The sequence below is a fragment of the Aethalodelphis obliquidens genome, unplaced genomic scaffold (assembly GCF_003676395.1).
Source record: "Aethalodelphis obliquidens isolate GAN/ISIS:26980383/991018 unplaced genomic scaffold, ASM367639v1 scaffold1, whole genome shotgun sequence".
Classification (NCBI taxonomy): domain Eukaryota; kingdom Metazoa; phylum Chordata; class Mammalia; order Artiodactyla; family Delphinidae; genus Aethalodelphis; species Aethalodelphis obliquidens.
This window is the reverse complement of record NW_020837945.1, coordinates 58,555,963-58,573,822: the sequence shown is the minus strand read 5'-3', so window position 1 is coordinate 58,573,822 and position 17,860 is coordinate 58,555,963. Positions and strand designations below refer to the sequence as shown.

The following is a 17,860-nucleotide window of genomic DNA, read 5'->3' as shown; positions in this document are numbered from 1 at the left end:
TATGCCCAGTAGTGAGGTTGATGGATCATATGGTAATTCTATATTTAGCTTTTTAAGGAAACTCCATACTGTTCTGCATAGTGGCTGTATCAATTTACATTCCCACCAACATTACAAGAGAGTTCCCTTTTCTCCACACTCTCTCCAGCATTTGTTGTTTGCAGATTTTCTGATGATGCCCATTCTAACTGGTGTGAGATGACACCTCATTGTAGTTTTGATTTGCATTTCTCTAATGATTAGTGATGTTGAGCAGCTTTTCATGTGCTTCTTGGTCATCTGTATGTCTTCTTTGGAGAAATGTCTGTTTAGGTCTTCTGCCCATTTTTGGATTGGGTTGTTTGTTTTTTTAATATTGAGCTGCATGAGCTGTTTATATATTTTGGAGATTGATCCTTTGTCCATTGATTCATTTGCAAATATTTTCTTCCATCGTGAGGGTTGTCTTTTGGTCTTGTTTGTAGTTTCCTTTGCTGTGCAAAAGCTTTTAAGTTTCATTAGGTCCCATTTGTTTATTTTTGTTTTTATTTCCATTACTCTAGGAGGTGGATCAAAAAAGATCTTGCTGTGATTTATGTCAAATAGTGTTCTTCCTATGTTTTCCTCTAAGAGTTTTATAGTGTCTGGTCCTACATTTAGGTCTCTAATCCATTTTGAGTTTATTTTGTATATGGTGTTAGGGAGTGTTCTCATTTCATTCTTTTACATGTAGCTGTCTAGTTTTCCCATCACCACTTACTGAAGAGACTGTCTTTTCTCCATTGTATATCCTTGCCTCCTTTGTCATAGATTAGTTAACCATAGGTGCGTGGGTTTATCTCTGAGCTTTCTATCTTGTTCCATAGATCTATATTTCTGTTTTCATGCCAGTACCATATTGTCTTGATTACTGCAGCTTTCTAGTATAGTCTGAAGTCAGGGAGTCTGATTCCTCCAGCTACATTTTTGTTCCTCAAGACGGCTTTGGCTATTCAGGGTCTTTTGTGTCTCCATACAAATTTTAAGATTTTTTGTTCTAGTTCTATAAAAAATGCCATTGGTAATTTGATAGGGATTGCATTGAATTTGTAAATTGCTTTGGGTAGTATAGTCATCTTCCCAATATTGATTGTTCCAATCCAAGAACACGGTATATCTCTCTATCTGTTGGTATCATCTTTAATTTCTTTCATCAGTGTCTTATACCTTTCTGCATACAGGTCTTTTGTCTCCCTATGCAGGTTTACTCCTAAGTATTTTATTCTTTTTGTTGCAGTGGTAAATGGGAGTGTTTCCTTAGTTTCTCTTTCAAATTTTCATCATTAGTGTATAGGAATGGAAGAGATTTCTGTGCATTAATTTTGTATCCTGCAACTTTACCAAATTCATTGATTAGCTCTAGTAGATTTCTGGTGGAATCTTTAGGATTCTCTACGTATAGTGTCATATCATCTGCAAACAGTGACAGTTTTACTTCTTCTTTTCCAACTTGTATTATTTTATTTCTTTTTCTTCTCTGATTTCCGTGGCTAAGACTTCCAAAACTATGTTGAATAATAATGGTGAGAGTGGACATCCTTGCCTTATTCCTGATCTTAGAGGAAATGCTTTCAGAATTTCGCCATTGAGAATGATGTTTGCTGTGGGTTTGTCGTATATGTCCTTTATTATGTTGAGGTAGGTTCCCTCTATGCCCACTTTCTGGAGAGTTTTTATCATAAATTGGTGTTGAATTTTGTCAAAAGCTTCTTTTGCATCTATTGAGATGATCAAATGGTTTTTATTCTTCAATTTGTTAATATGGTGTATCACATTGATTGATTTGCATATATTGAAGAATCCTTGCATCCGTGGGATAAATCCCACTTGATCATGGTGTATGTCCCTTTAATGTGTTGTTGTATTCTGTTTGCTAGTATTTTGTTGAGTATTGTTGCATCTATATTCATCAGTGATATTTGTCTGTAATTTTCTTTTTTTGTAGTATCTTTGTCTGGTTTTGGTATCAGGGTGATGGTGGCCTCATAGAATGAGTTTGGGAGTGTTTCTTCTGCTGCAATTTTTTGGAAGAGTTGAGAAGGATGGGTGTTAGCTCTTGTCTAAATGTTTGATAGAATTCACCTGTGAAGCCATCTGGTCCTGGAATTTTGTTTGTTGGAAGATTTTTTTTTTTTTTTTTTTGCGGTACGCGGGCCTCTCACTGTTGTGGCCTCTCCTGTTGCGGAGCACAGGCTCCGGACACGCAGGCCCAGCGGCCATGGCTCACGGGCCCAGCCGCTCCACGGCACGTGGGATCCTCCCGGACCAGAGCACGAACCCGTGTCCCCTGCATCGGCAGGCGGACTCTCAACCACTGCGCCACCAGGGAAGCCCTGTTGGAAGATTTTTAATAACAGTTTCAATTTCATTACTTGTGATTGCTGTGTTCATATTTTCTATTTCTTCCTAGTTCAGTCTTGGAAGGTTATACCTTTCTAAAAATTTGTCCATTTCTTCCAGGTTGTCCATTTTATTGGCATAGAGTTGCTTGCAGTAGTCTCTTAGGATGCTTTATATTTCTGCAATGTCTGTTGTAACTTCTCCTTTCTAATTTTATTGATTTGAGTCCTCTCCCTCTTTTTCTTGATGAGTCGGGCTAATGGTTTACAAATTTTGTTTATCTTCTCAAAGAACCAGCTTTTAGTTTTATTGATCTTTGCTGTTGTTTTCTTTGTTTCTATTTCATTGATTTCTGCTCTGATCTTTATGATTTCTCTCCTTCTGCTAACATTGGGTTTTGTTTGTTCTTCTTTCTCTAGGTCCTTAGGTGTAAGGTTAGATTGTTTATTTGAGATTTTTCTTGTTTCTTCAGGTAGGCTTGTATAGCTATAAACTTCCCTCTTAGAACTGCTTTTGCTGCATCCCATAGGTTTTGGATCATTGTGTTTTCTTTGTCATTTGTCTCTAGGTATTTTTTGGTTTCCTCTTTGATGTCTTCAGTGATCTCTTGGTTATTTAGTAACATATTGTTTAGCCTCATTTAATCATGTGTTTCTGTTTTTTACATTTCTTTCCCTGTAATTGATATTTAGTCTTATAGAGTTGTGGTCATAAAAGACACTCGATACGATTTCAATTTTCTTAAATTTACCAAGGCTTGATTTGTTACCCAAGATATGATCTATCCTGGAGAAGATTCCATGAGCACTTGAGAAGAAAGTGTAATCTGCTGTTTTTCGATGGAATGTTCTGTAAATATCGATTAAATCTATCTGGTCTATTGTGTGATGTAAAGCTTGTGTTTCCTTATTAATTTTCTGTTTGGATGACCTGTCCATTGGTGTAAGTGAGGTGTTAAAGTCCCCCACTATTATTGTGTTACTGTCAATTTCCTCTTTTGTAGCTGTTAACAGTTGCCTTATGTACTGAGGTGCTCCTATGTTAGGTGCATATATATTTATAATTGCTATATCTTCTTCTTGGATTGATCCCTTGATCATTATGTAGTGTCCTTCATTGTCTCTTGTAACATTCTTTATTTTAAAATCTATTTTATCTGATATGTGTATTGCTACTCCAGCTTTCTTTTGATTTCCATATGCATGGAATCTTTTTCCATCCCCTCACTTTCAGTCTGTATGTGTCCCTAGGTCTGAAGTGTGTCTCTTGTAGAGAGCATATAGATGGGTCTTGGTTTTGTATCCATTCAGGAAGCCTGTGTCTTTTGGTTGGAGCATTTAATCCATTCATGTTTAGGGTAATTATCAACATGTATGTTCCTATGACCATTTTGTTAATTGTTTGGGGTTTGTTTTGTGGGTCCTTTTCTCCTCTTGTGTTTCCCACTTAGAGAAGTTCCTTTAGCATTTGTTTTAGAGCTGATTTTGTGGTGCTGAATTCACTTAGTTTTTGCTTTTTTGTAAAGCTTTTGATTTCTCCATCAAATCTGAAAGAGATCCTTGCTGGGTATAGTGATCTTGGTTGTAGGTTCTTCCCTTTCATCACTTTAAGTATATCATGCCACTCCCTTCTGGCTTGTAGAGTTTCTGCTGAGAAATCAGCTGTTAACCTTATTGGAGTTACCTTGTATGTTATTTGTCATTTTTCTCTTGTTGCTTTCAATAACTTTTCTTTGTCTTTGATTTTTTCCAATTTGATTACTGTGTGTCTCAGCATATTTCTCCTTGGGCTTATCCTGTATGGAAATCTCTGTGCTTCCTGGACTTGGGTGGCTATTTCCTTTCCCATGTTAGGGAAGTTTTCGACTATAATCTCTTCAAATATTTTTTTGGGTCCTTTCTCTGTCTCTTCTCCTTCTGGGACCCCTATAATGCGAATGTTGTTGCATTTAATGCTGCATCAGAGGTCTCTTAAGCTGTCTTCATTTCTTTCCATTCTTTTTTCTTTATCCTGTTCCACGACAGTGAATTCCACCATTCTGTCTTCCAGGTCACTTATCCGTTCTTCTGCCTCAGTTATTCCGCTATTGATTCCTTTTAGTGTAGTTTTCATTTCATTTATTTCATTGTTCTTCTCTGTTTGTTTGTTCTTTAATTCTTCTAACTCTTTGTTAAACATTTCTTGCATCTTCTTGATGTTTGCCTCCATTCTTTTTCAGAGGTCCTGGATCATCTTCACTATGATTATTCTGAATTCTTTTTCTGGAAGGTTGCCTATCTCTACTTCATTTAGTTGTTTTTCTGGGGTTTTCTCTTGTTCCTTCATCTGGTACATAGCTCTCTGCCTTTTCATCTTGTGTATCTTTCTGTGAATGTGGTTTTTGTTTCGCAGGCTGCAGGATTGTAGTTCTTTTTGCTTCTGCTGTCTGCCCTGTGGTGCATGAGCCTATCTAAGAGGCTTGTGCAAATTTCCTGATGGGAGGGACTGGTGGTGGATAGAGCTGACTGTTGCTCTGGTGGGCAGAGCTCAGTAAAACTTTAATCCACTTGTCTGCTGATGGGTGGGGCTGGGTTCCCTCCCTGTTGGTTGTTTGGCCTGAGGCAACCCAACACTGAAGCCTACCTGGGGTCTTTGGTGGTGCTAATGGCGGACTCTGGGAGGGCTCACACCAAGGAGTACTTCCCAGAGCTTCTGCTGCCAGTGTCCTTGTCCCCACGTGAAACGAAGCCACCTCCCACCTCTGCAGGAGACCCTCCAACACTAGCAGGTAGGTCTGGTTCAGTCTCCTCTAAGGTTACTGCTCCTTCCCCTGGGTCCCGATGTGCACACTACTTTGTGTGTGCCCTCCAAGTGTGGAGTTTCTGTTTCCCCTAGTCGTGTTGAAGTCCTGCAATGAAATTCCACTAGCCTTCAAAGTGTGATTCTGTAGGAATTCCTCCTCCTGTTGCCGGACCCCAAGGTTGGAAAGCTTGACATGGGGCTCAAAACCTTCACTCCAGTGGGTGGACTTCTGTGGTATAAGTGTTCTCCAGTCTGTGAGTCACCCACCCAGCAGTTATGGGATTTGATTTTACTGTGATTGTGCCCCTCCTACCCTCTCATTGTGGCTTCTCCTTTGTCTTTGGATGTGGGGGTATCTTTTTTGGTGAGTTCCAATGTCTTCCTATCGATGATTTTCCAGCAGCTAGTTGTGATTCTGGTGTTCTCGCAAGAGGGAGTGAGAGCACGCCCTTCTACTCTGTCATCTTGGTTCAGGGACCCAATAAATAACCTTAGTATAAAGCCTATTCATACAAATTTTGCATGAATAAAGTTGAATCAGAACATAAATGATTATTTAATAAATACTATTAAGTCATTGATTCAAATTTAGAAAATGAGTTTGAGGTAGGTTTAAAAATTAACTGGTAAATAATTAAATTATTGAATAAATAGTAATATAATTTAATATTTATCATTTCACTGAAAGAGACATAGTTCTAAATTTAGAAATATAGAAATTAATTTTAAAATTCTGTGTCAATAAAAATATTACCAATCAAGAGGTCAGCAAAGGACAATTCATGGAAGAAAAGTTACATTGAAAACAAAATGTAAAAAAGTTCAACACTACTAACATTTATAGAAACAGAAATTAAATATTGCTCTGTTTAATTAGTGAGATTTTTAAAGAATTATAATGCCTAATGCTCAAAAAAAATGTTGTGAATCTGATATACATTCTTACCTTGATACCAGCACTAGTTGATGAAATAAATTTATCACAAGATTCCAAAAGCCGTAAAGGTTTTTATATCCTTTGCCTAAATAATATAATTTTTATATATGTCAATTATACCTCAGTAAAAAATCAATTAATAATATAATTTCTAGACATTTATTGTAAAGAAATAAATCAAAAATGTGATAAGGGTAATTGAGCATTATTTATAAAAATAAAAAGTAGAAGTTATCAAAATGGCTAATGATAAATGAATGGTTAATTAAATTAACACATTAGTCAACATGATTAAATGCTAAATAACCATTAACCAATTAATTTCCCATGTAGTAACTTGGAAAAGACCAATGATACATGTCAAGTAAAAATACCAATGATACAACATTGTGTTGCTAACATTAAACAAATTTTATCTTTATTATGTTACAATTATATACCTTTGAATCCATGTGGACACACAATACTGTCATCACATGAGTCTCCTCTCATCTTTAGATTAAGCAGAAATGGGACATGGTATTGAAACCTTCACCATCTTCTCTTTTTTCAGCCATCTCCCCTCCCCACTCTCTAAAACGTAGCCATACCAAACAGCTAATCGTTCACATAATCTGGGAGACCTCATGTTTTCTCATTCCTGAACTTTTGCACATTCCTTCTTTTCCTTCTGCCTGGAACTTCTAAACATGCCTCTCCCCACATCTCCCCATTCCACGGAGCTAACTTCTTATTCTTCAAATCTCAGCATCACTGATACATTCCAAATTCACAACACTTCACTCTCCTGTGTGCTCCCATAGCCCGCTATGCACACAATCCTATTTTCCCATTTTGTATTTTTTTTTGCTGGCCCATCTGCTCCAAGAGGGCACGGATCATAACTCGTTTGTTTTCTTATGTATCCCCATTGCTTACCAATGGGCCTGGCATGCTCAATAGATATTAATATAAAAGTATTTTGGGGATGGTGGGACAATAGATGATTTTGTCTCTCTACTTTCCAAACCTTCTGCACAATTGTTACACAATCTTTATAATAGAGGACTTTTAATCCCTTTTTTGAAAAGTGACCCCACTTGCTACCAGTCAAAATTACCACCAATTTCAGATCACATGTCCTGGGTGTAAGTGACTTGAACATGGTTGACTTTGAGAGTCGTACTATTTGATACAGTCCTTTGTTTCAGTGCTTGAACTAACACAGTCTTTTTTGAAGCAGCTGCAAGCAGAACAAATGAAGAACACCCTCAAGAAGAGACAAGTACTCAGGTAAACTGAGAAATAGAGTGAAAGTACAGTCAGCCCTCCATATCCTAGAACACGGAACCCATGGATACTGGGCGCATACTGTACTATGCCACTTTATATAAGAGACTTAAGCATCCATGGATTTTGATACTTGTGGGAAGAGGGAATGTGGTCCTGGGACCAATCCCCTGCCAATACCTAGGGACGACTCTACCTCACTAGATCTACACCAGCCTACCTGTAGACTGGATTTTAGGGAGTTCCAGGTGGGGTAGAGAGTTTATTTATTTATTTAATAAATTTTATTTTTTAAAATTGAGGCATATTTTTAAAATTTATTTATTTTATTTTTGGCTGTGTTGGGTCTTCATTGCTGCACGTGGGCTTTTGTCTGGTTGCAGCAAGTGGGGGCTACTCTTCGTTGTGGTGTGCAGGTTTCTCATTGTGGTGGCTTCTCTTGTTGGGAGCACAGGCTTTAGGCACACAGGCTCAGTAGTTGTGGCACACAGGCTCAGTAGTTATGGCACATGGGCTCTACAGTGCAGGCTCAGTAGTTGTGGCACACGAGCTTATTTGTTCCGCGGCATGTGGGATCTTCCCAGACCAGGGCTCGAACCCATGTCTCCTGCATTGGCAGGCAGATTCTTAACCACTGCGCCACCAGGAAAGCCCAATTGAGGCATATTTGACATATTAGTTTCAGGGAGAATTTATTTTTAATTCTTGTCTTTTCCAAGCTGGTTGTATTTTTCCAGGAGATGTTGATTATCATGCCCAGAATCTGAGAAATATCTACTACAAATACATCAGAAAATTGTATATTTGATTGTTAAAAATGTTTTACATCAGTTAAGTCTATTTGCTGTATTAGCAGTAGGCATCAAACTCAAAACACATGCTCCCTTTCCCCCGAAACTCTCTTCATGAGTGTATGTTGAATGAAAGTTAATTATAGGTTCCATGGGGGACGTTGAAGGTGTTTTTCTCATGTCCATCTTAAACTCAAATGTGTCCAAGTTCTCAGATCTTCAAGAGGCCAATACTCTTCTTTAACACAAATGTTCTCATTCTGCATAAAAGCAGGAAGTTCACTTTCTCCCTAAGTATTTTGGAGTCTTCCTGGGGAAGCTTTTCCTCAAACCTTCCCTGGTTGTTGCTTGTTACCTAGAACCCCTGACCCAATAGCTTTGGGGCTAAGAGTATGGGCTCTAGCATGAAATTCTCTGGTTTGTCTCCTGGTTCCATCATATATTAGCCATGTGACCTTGGACAAGTTTCTCAACCTGCCTGAGCATCACTTTTTCCCTGTCTATAAAACAGGGATAATAACAATGCCTATTTCATATAGTGCGACCACATGGGGATTAAAGAAATGGGAAGTACACTGCATAGTATTTGACATATAACAAGCAATACATACACAGAATGTCTATTATTCTTTGTTAACCCCTTCTTAACATTGTAAACTACGTCTCCAAACCTCTTTTGCTCTCCCCATATTAATTTTCTAAAAAAAAAAATATGGACACAGTCACCTCCTCTAATTCTCGCAAACACAGTTGCTGCTGAAGACTAGGAAATAACAAAGGGAAATTACAATTAAAAAACAAAAAAAGAGGAGTAAGACACTTAAGATAAAATATTAGATGGCTTCGTCTAGCTTACCGATTAAGCCATCTTTCTCCTTAGCCCTGGCAGGCTGACAAGCCTGTAGGATTCATCTTAATAGCATATTTGAGGGGATGGAGGGAAGAGCCAGGGAAGCTAGTGCTCTCCCGGTGCACTTTGCCCCAAAATGCTGCTTTTCCTTAATTAAAGAAAAGGATTGCATGATGGTTGCTAACATAGAGGAAGTAGTGTTAAAGTGAGAGACAGTCCATTAAATGGTAGAAACATCAGCTACTGAGACATACAGAGATCAACAAAGTGTGTTATGTAGTAAATTCTTTTTTCTCCCTGATGTCAGATCTTGGCTATGTTTCTGAGCCAGCTCCCTTCCTACTCCCCTCAAACCTTTGCCCTACTACTACCACCCCAGAACTGTAGCTTTACCTTTACATAATGAAAAAGGCTGACACAACATAAAGTGGCTCCTTACAAAATGTTTTGGTCCCCACACAGTGCTGTCACTGGCAGAAGTCCCAGTTCTAGGTGCCCTGATCTACAGACCAGATCTGACACCAGCTCTGCTTTATAAATCTGCCCCTTATTAACAGTCTCAGACTTTGACTCCTATCTCCATTTTTAGAATCAACAGCCTACAGAATCAATTGTTAAGACCACGGAGGATAAGAACTTCTATGAGGATGCCTATAATAAGCCTAAATGAAAGTCTGGTAAGCTGCCTCAGTTTCTCCAACATGATCAGGAGCACACCTGTCCCCAGAGATGTAGAAGGAAGCCAGTTTATTTGCCTTTGTGTGATAGTATGATTATACTACCTTCCACTAGCCAGAGATGCTTCTAATGGCACTAGCTCTAAATTCTAATTTGGAAAATTAATTTTAAAATAAGATTCCTTTATCTGGATTTCTGAAAACTTTGTAGTCTCGTGGTTCCCTCTCTATATTCTGCTATTTAGTCTCACATGCAACACTGGTTGCTCCCTATTTGGCAGGTCATTTTTCAGGCAGCCATGCACTGTGGAAGATGTAAACAGGCAATAAGCTATGACTTCATGTTCAAAAGTTTATGTTCTAGTTAAGGAGACAAAACATACCACACAGAAGGCAATTAAAATAACAATACGAGATACACCATGGACAGTGTCAACTGAAGCTAAATGAATTCAAAAGAGGAAAAGTAGCTACTGAGCATAAACAAAGCCTTTGTAGAGAAATGAAGCGGACGCTCAGAATAGAAGACACAAGAGAGCAAGACTTTGGGGGAAAAATGAGTAGACCAGCCTGACTGTTGACCATTCAAAATGTGGTATCTCTGGGGAAATATGTGTTCATAAGTGCTTTATATGACTCTATGTTACATTAAGAATATCACTGGGTTAAAAATGACCTTCAGATAAATCTTATCTCCATTTAAAAAACGTTAGCTCTTGCATACCACTTCCTATGACAAAGATCATATTTAAAAATAGATTTAAAAGCTAACAATACACCATCGAAAAGGTGTTTGCAAGAATTATTTGCAACACATGGGAAAAATTTATACAAAATGATGAGGAAAACACTATGATTCCAACAGGCAAACTTATGAACAGCCAGTTCAGGGAAAAGACAATACCCAGAATATAGAGAAAATAAAAAATGCAAAACTAAACAACAATGAAGTATTAACATTTGTTTTTTTAAATGAACAATTTTTATTCAATGGTAGAATTATTGCCTTTGAAATAACTGAAAATAGAGTGATACTTGTTTTCTCATATTTAGCTGGTGGATAAGTAAAAGTAATTTGTTAACAAAAGTCATAAAAATGCTTACACACTTGGGCTCAGTGTTTTTTGAAAAAATCAGTCTGAAAATTGAAATCCTAAGAGAGTAAAAATCAATCCAAAGAGAGAAATCCGAAGTATTCAAGTAGACATATGTACAACATGTCTAGTACACTACTATTTCTAGGAGCAAAAAATTTAAAAGAGCCTAAGTGTTCAACAATGAGAAAGTATATAATTTCACTGCAGAACATCTATACACGGACTATCATAAAACCATGAAAAAGACTGGTTGAGTCGTCCAATGTAAAATATAAAAGCTGAAGGCGAAACTGTACTTATACCTTGTTTAGCATAAAACAAGGCCAGAAAAGATAAATCCAAATGATGTAATTAAGTGGAAAGGTGAGAGTAGGGATGGTCTTATTTACCTTTTTTATTTTATGCAGTTTTATTACCCTTATAACGAAAAATATGATTGTAAAACTATCAAGCATTATTCAAATATAAATTACTTTAAAGTTGTCTTTTCTTTTTTACCACCGTTTACACTCAGCAATCCATAGTGTTAGGAAATGGAGTGGTAATAGCCAGAGCTGAAACTCAGTGAGTGACTCAGAAATGACTCCAGTGAAGTTATTTCCACAATGGAAAACCCTCCTCCTGACAATGCATAAAATACCCCTGTCCGGTTCGGCAGACGCCAAGGGCTACTTGGATTCAGACTCCCAGTTTAAATCACGCTGCCACCCCTTTATGAGGATGAATGATTCGCACTTCCTTGCTCAACTTCCTTCCTTGGCCTCATCAATAATGACCAGATGTTTCTTGTGAGAATGAAAATGACCCTCCAATACATCCTATCCCAGGTTGTGGGTCAATGTTGAAAGATTCCAAAGTTCTTTTGCCTTTGTTTTCTTTCCTTTCCGTTTTTTTAGAAATGGTTGACAAGGCTGTTTTGAAGACTGACACATGCATTAGTACTGCTGTCATGAGATGCCTCCTGTTTTTGAAATGCATTTCCCTACCTCAAGAGGGAGCAACTTCGAGTTCGATCCTGTGCAAATGTTCTTGGTGTCACGAGGAAAGAAGTTTGGACCTTGCAACTGTTCCGTTTAAAATACTTTTTTGCAAAATTTCCTTGATTTAAAATATCTATTATTTAAAATATGTAAAACACCCCAGAAATTTTAGAGTGAGTTTTAGTTTTAGAGCCAGAAAATAAGCTTATGCCGCTTCAATAATTTGCATATTACTCTTAAAGCAAAAATGGTTTGCTTCACTTTATGAAAATTAAATGCTATTAAAATGTATTTTAAATGTTGCTCTTGAACCAAGTATTGATTTTTTTCATTCATTGCACTTCACTCATCTTGGAAGCACTCAGTGAATTAAAATAGCAAAGCATGGAAATTGATTTAGACTGAACCATGTAACTCAGTCCTAAGCGAAACTGCCAGTGTCCGTTTTGTTCATCATTATATTTACAATAGTGACCACAACACCCAGCACATAATTTTAAAGGATAATCTTAACAGTGAATAGATATTGTGTGCTTTCTGTATGCTGGTATATGACAAATGCTGTACAGTTATGAACTTACATAATCTTCACAACAACCACGTAAGGTAGGTACTATTATTTCCAATTTACAAATGAGTAAATTGAAAGAGTGAGTGTGAGCAATTTGCCAAAAACCTCCCAGCTAGTAAGAGGCAGAGCAGAGAGTTGAAAACAAGCCTGTGATTAGCTATTTTACCATATATACCTCCAGTATGGTAAGTCTTAAATAAGTATCTGAAGAATTTATAAAAATTTAAATATATGTCTTTAAGATCATGCTTCCACCCAGGGGTTGGGAAATGTTATTCCAAACTTTTTTCTTGCTACAACTGGTGGGAGGCACAGTTTTCAGAAGCCAAGTGTAGAGACTCCATTCACAAAATGTGGTTGTGGAGAAGACAGTTTGGTTTGTTGCTGTTGGGAAAGTCAAATCAAACTGCTATCACTTCTCTCCAAAACTAAACTCAACCAGTTCTTTTCCAGTGATAGTTACATGACAGCTCTTTTAATGTCTGAAGGGACATTATTTTTTATTACTGAGATGTAGTTGATGTACAATACTATACAAGTTACAGGTGTACAACATAGAGATTCACAATTTTTAAGGTTATACTTCATTTTTAGTTATTATAAAATATTGGATATATTCCCTGTATTGTACAATATATCCTTGTAGCAGATTTATTTTACACATAACAGTTTGTACCTCTTAATCCCCTATCCCTATATTGCCCCTCTCCCCCTCCCCACTGATAACTACTACTTTGTTCTCTCTACCTGTGAGTCTGTTTCCTTTTTGTTATAGTCACTAGTTTGTTTCAATTTTTAGATTCCAAATGTAAGTGATATGTATTTGTCCTTCTCTGTCTGACTTATTTCATTTAGCATAATATCTGAGAGATCTTATTAATGAGTACCCTTCCTCTCCTGAGTTCCGAACCAAGTGAAAATTAAGACGGAGGATTAAGGCATTTAGAACCTAAAACACACACATCCCACTCTCCCCACACCAACACACACACCTTTATTAGTGACTGAGCTGACATGGAATACATGGTTGCCTTTTGACTCCCAGATTTGGACAGATTTACCACTTTAGACATTTACCATTAAGCTTACTGCATAGCTGAGAACAGTAGAAAATAAGATTTCTAAGGGTAAGTTCACCCCCAAAAGGAATCAGGAAGAAGGGACTGGACAAAGAACATTCAGACTCTGCTTCCAAATTCATTAACCTGATAAGTCACTGCACCTCAGCAGAATGAATGAGGAGGTATGGTGACAGGCCAGGAGTGTTAAGGCAATGGAGAGTGAAGCCCTCAATCTGGAACCAGAAATCAGGAGAGGGAAGAAGTGCTCTCCACCAGTAGCCATCACTGACAGCAAGCTTAGTGTGCACCAGGCACTCTTCTGAGGGTCTTGCCCTCATTTCAGCTTGAGCCATCACTACACTTTAGGTGGTAGGTACTATCATCATCCCATTTTAAAGAGAAAGTAATGGAGCTTAAAGAATTCAGAGAATTGCTCAAAGTCACAGCTAGACATGATGACACTGGTACTCAAATCGCCCAAATACATTCAGAATAATTTACAATACTTTTTAAGTTCTCTAGATTTTTTCTGGTGGGGGGGAGGGGGTGGAAATCTAAGCCAATGGAGAAGAGAAGGATACATTTCAAAAAATATTAGTCATTGTCAGTGTCTGACTAGGTCCGTGTGCTTGACGGTATTTCCACGTGGGGAAAGAAGCCTGAACAAGGCACCGAGATATGAAATAATTGCAGCACCTTGCAAGGTGTATACCCACCCTCCTCATCAGGGTATGGTAATTGTGTGCCCAGGACTCCTCCTTCACCAGAAAGAATGTAATGCCGATTTTGGCCTGAGAAGGGTGCTTAGAGCTCATTTCCATTTGACTCCTCGGGGGAAGCCCACTTAATTGCTTACAAGGCCCAGAATATTGTCTGCTTTTAATATTTTTAGATAAGGACTTTACTTGGTCTTTCGACCCTTGGAACTTTATTTTTAACTTAGCTTTTAACTGTTACAGTGTTTAAACCTAGTTTGTATTATTTTTTTTCCCTCCAGATACATAACTTAACCTTCTATAGTCTATGTTAGTCTTACTAATTAAAAACAGAAAACTTTGCTGATGAAGGAATATTCTTCCCAAGGGTCATTCATTCTGAAACAGTAGTCCAAGAAATGACACGGAAGAGTGCTGTACCATCCACCTGCCTGGGTACATTGTAGGAGCCCTCTCAGTGAGCTGAACAAATTCCCATTTTGTTTCAAATAGTTCCCTTACCATTAAAAATAATCTTCTGTTTTAGTATTGCCCCCAGCAAGTCATATGCTAACATCCCTCCCACAAAGCTCACTTAGAGAGGTATTGGAGATCTGTTCCTACCTACTTTTTGAAACCAAATACTCCTTATATAAACAAACGATCCTTTTTAAAATTGCATCAAAATAAATAAATTAATTAAATACTTAGGGACAAACCTCACCAAGGAAGTGAAAGACTTACATGCTGAGAACTACAAAACATTAATAAAGGAGACTGAAGATGATTCAAAGAAATGGAAAGATATTCCATGCTTCTGGATTAGGAGAATTAATATTGTTAAAATGGCCATACTACCCAAAGCAATCTACAGATTTAATGTGATCCCTATCAGATTACCCATGACATTTTTTACAGAACTAGAACAGATAATCTTAAAATTTATATGGAACCATAAAAGACCCAGAATTGCCAAAGAAATCCTGAGGAAAAAGAACAAAGCAGGAGGCATAATCCTCCCAGACTTCAGACATACTGCAAAGCTACGGTAACCAAAACTGTGTGGTATTGGCACAAAAACAGACAGATCAATGGAACAGAATAGAGAGCCCAGAAATAAAACCACACACCTATGGACAATTAATCTTTGACAAAAGAAACAATAATATACAATGGAGAAAAGACAGTCTCTTTAACAAGTGGTGTTGGGAAAGTTGGATAGCCTCATGTAAGTCAATGAAGCTAGAACACACCCTCATACCATGCACAAAAATAAACTCAAAATGGCTTAAAGGCTTAAACATAAGACAAGGCACCATAAAACTCCTAGAAGAGACCATAGGCAAAACATTCTCTGACATAAATCATGCCAATGTTTTCTTAGGTCAGTCTCCCAAGGCAATAGAAATAAAAGCAAAAATAAATGAATGGGACCTAATCAAGCTTATAAGCTTTTGCACAGCAAAGGAAACCATAAAATAATGAAAAGACAACCTACAAACTGGGAGAAAATATTTGCAAATAATGCAACCAATAAGGGCTTAATTTCCAAAATATACAAACAACTCACACAATTCAATAACAAAAAAACCACAAACAATCCAATCAAAAAATGGGCAGAAGACCTAAATAGAAATTTCTCCAGAGAAGACATACAGATGGCCAAGAGGTACATGAAAAATGCTCTTCATCGCTGATTATTAGAGAAATGGAAATCAAAACTACAATGAGGTACCATCTCACACTGATCAGAATGGCCATCATTAAAAAGTCTACAAATGATAAATGTTGGAAAGAGTGTGGAGAAAAGAGAACCCTCTTACACTGTTGGTGGGAATGTAAACTGGTGCAGCCACTATGGAGAACAGTATGGAGGCTCCTCAAAAAACTAAAAATAGGATTGCCATATGATCCAGCAACTCCACTCTTGGGCATATACCCATACAAAACTGCAATTTGAAAAAATATATGCACCCCTATGTTCATAACAGCACTATTTATAATAACCAAGACATGGAAACAACCTAAATGTCCATCGACAGATGAATGGATAAAGAAGATGTGGTGTATATATGTAATGGAATATTACTCAGCCATTAAAAATCATGAAATAATGCCATTTGAAGAACATGGATGGACCTAGAGATACTAAGCAAAGTAAGTCAGAAAGAGAAAGACAAATACCATGTGATATCACTTATATGTGGAATGTAAAATATGATACAAATGAACATATCTATGAAACAGAAACAGACTCACAGACATAGAGGACAGACTTGTGGTTGCAGGGCAGGGGAGAAGTATTGGGAATTTGGGATTAGCAGATGCAAACTATTATATATATAGGATGGGTAAACAACAAAGTCTTACTATATAGCACAGGGAAATATAGTCAATATCCTGTGATAAACCATAATGGAAAAGAATATGAAAAAGAATATATATGTGTATAACTGAGTCACTTTGCTGTACAGAAATTAACATAACACTTTAAATCAACTATATTTCAATACAATTAAAAAAAATAAAAGCAAATACTCCTTAATGAGGAATATCAGCAATTAACAGTCATAGTTTTCAAACACATAACTCTTTGACATTAGGCAGGATTCCTAATCAACTCATATTATGTACCAAAAAGTAAGTAGTTAGAAAATTATACTCAGGAAGACCTCTCAATATTATCCCATCATGCAGCCTTCACCCTCTCTTTGAGACTTTTTGCAGGGAAGGCAGAATGTTGATGTCTTAACTAAGCCATTATATTCCTGACTCTACAAGAATTCTTGAATAAACCAGTTCTTTTCCTGTCATAAAATGCTCCAAAATGATTTTCCTTAGCATAAATAGCTCTCCCAGCTCCCATCTCTAATCACAAAAGTCTAAAAAGGACTACCTAGGGCTTGATTTATACCATCTGTTTTTTTGAGACTGAAAAAGTTCAAAGAATCACTCTTATCCAGAAGACCTCTAACCAGCCTTGGCAGCTGAAGTCAGTCTGAAGTTGAAAGTGCCAACTAAATGTCACTCACCATCTGGTTCTACAAGGATTGAGTCATTAGCCACTGCAGTCGCTGACTTTCAACACACCCTGAAAGGAGCTCAGGGTGGAGATAAGGAATGAGACACTCTGTGCTCTGGGAAAATTGGCATATATTTTCAGGAGAAAATTTTATAAACCTAATTTCTTGTATCTTCCTGTACTTAGAAAAATCATTAACAGAGATATCTGTTCTTTGTGACTAGCAGCAACCTTCTACTGAGATGTGTGCTTGACTGCATGTACCCCTTCTCCAAAAATCACATATGTACTGACCTCCCTCCTTACATCTCCAGAGCAGCTCCTCAGAGCTATCCCCAGGCTATAGTCCTCAATAAATCTCCAAATAAAACTAAACTCACAGCTCTCATGTTGTGTTTTTTTTTTGTTGTGTTTTTTTTTAGTTGACAAAAGCCACACAAGAACTGGGAAGCCATGACACACTCAAGACATGTAAATATGTTTCAGCCTTTCTGGACACATTGCAGTGATACAGACCTAAGTTCAAAGTCAAGGCCATCTTTCTACAAGTACTCATTGAATAGGAAAATGAATAAACTGCATGGCCTGTTTGCACTTATATCCTAGATTACTACTGGGGTGTCTTGAGCAAGTCCCTTGACTTCTGTAAAGCCTAGTGTCCTCATCCATAATACAGAGGAAATGGTATTTATCCCATAGAATTCTTGCATGAACTAATAAGAAATTATACCTAAAACATTTAACGCAGTACGTAGATTATAGAAAGCTCTC

General features: G+C 37.4%; 1 long non-coding RNA gene across 1 annotated transcript; it reads right to left on the bottom strand.

The window, feature by feature from the left end:
- Positions 1 to 1,125: 1,125 nt before the first annotated feature.
- On the bottom strand, positions 1,126 to 15,412 carry LOC113619744 (uncharacterized). The gene is made up of 3 exons (XR_003432520.1): positions 15,253 to 15,412; positions 6,477 to 6,492; positions 1,126 to 1,139 (listed from the first exon to the last, which is right to left on the bottom strand). It is a non-coding gene; the product is annotated as an uncharacterized LOC113619744 (long non-coding RNA).
- Positions 15,413 to 17,860: the final 2,448 nt, after the last annotated feature.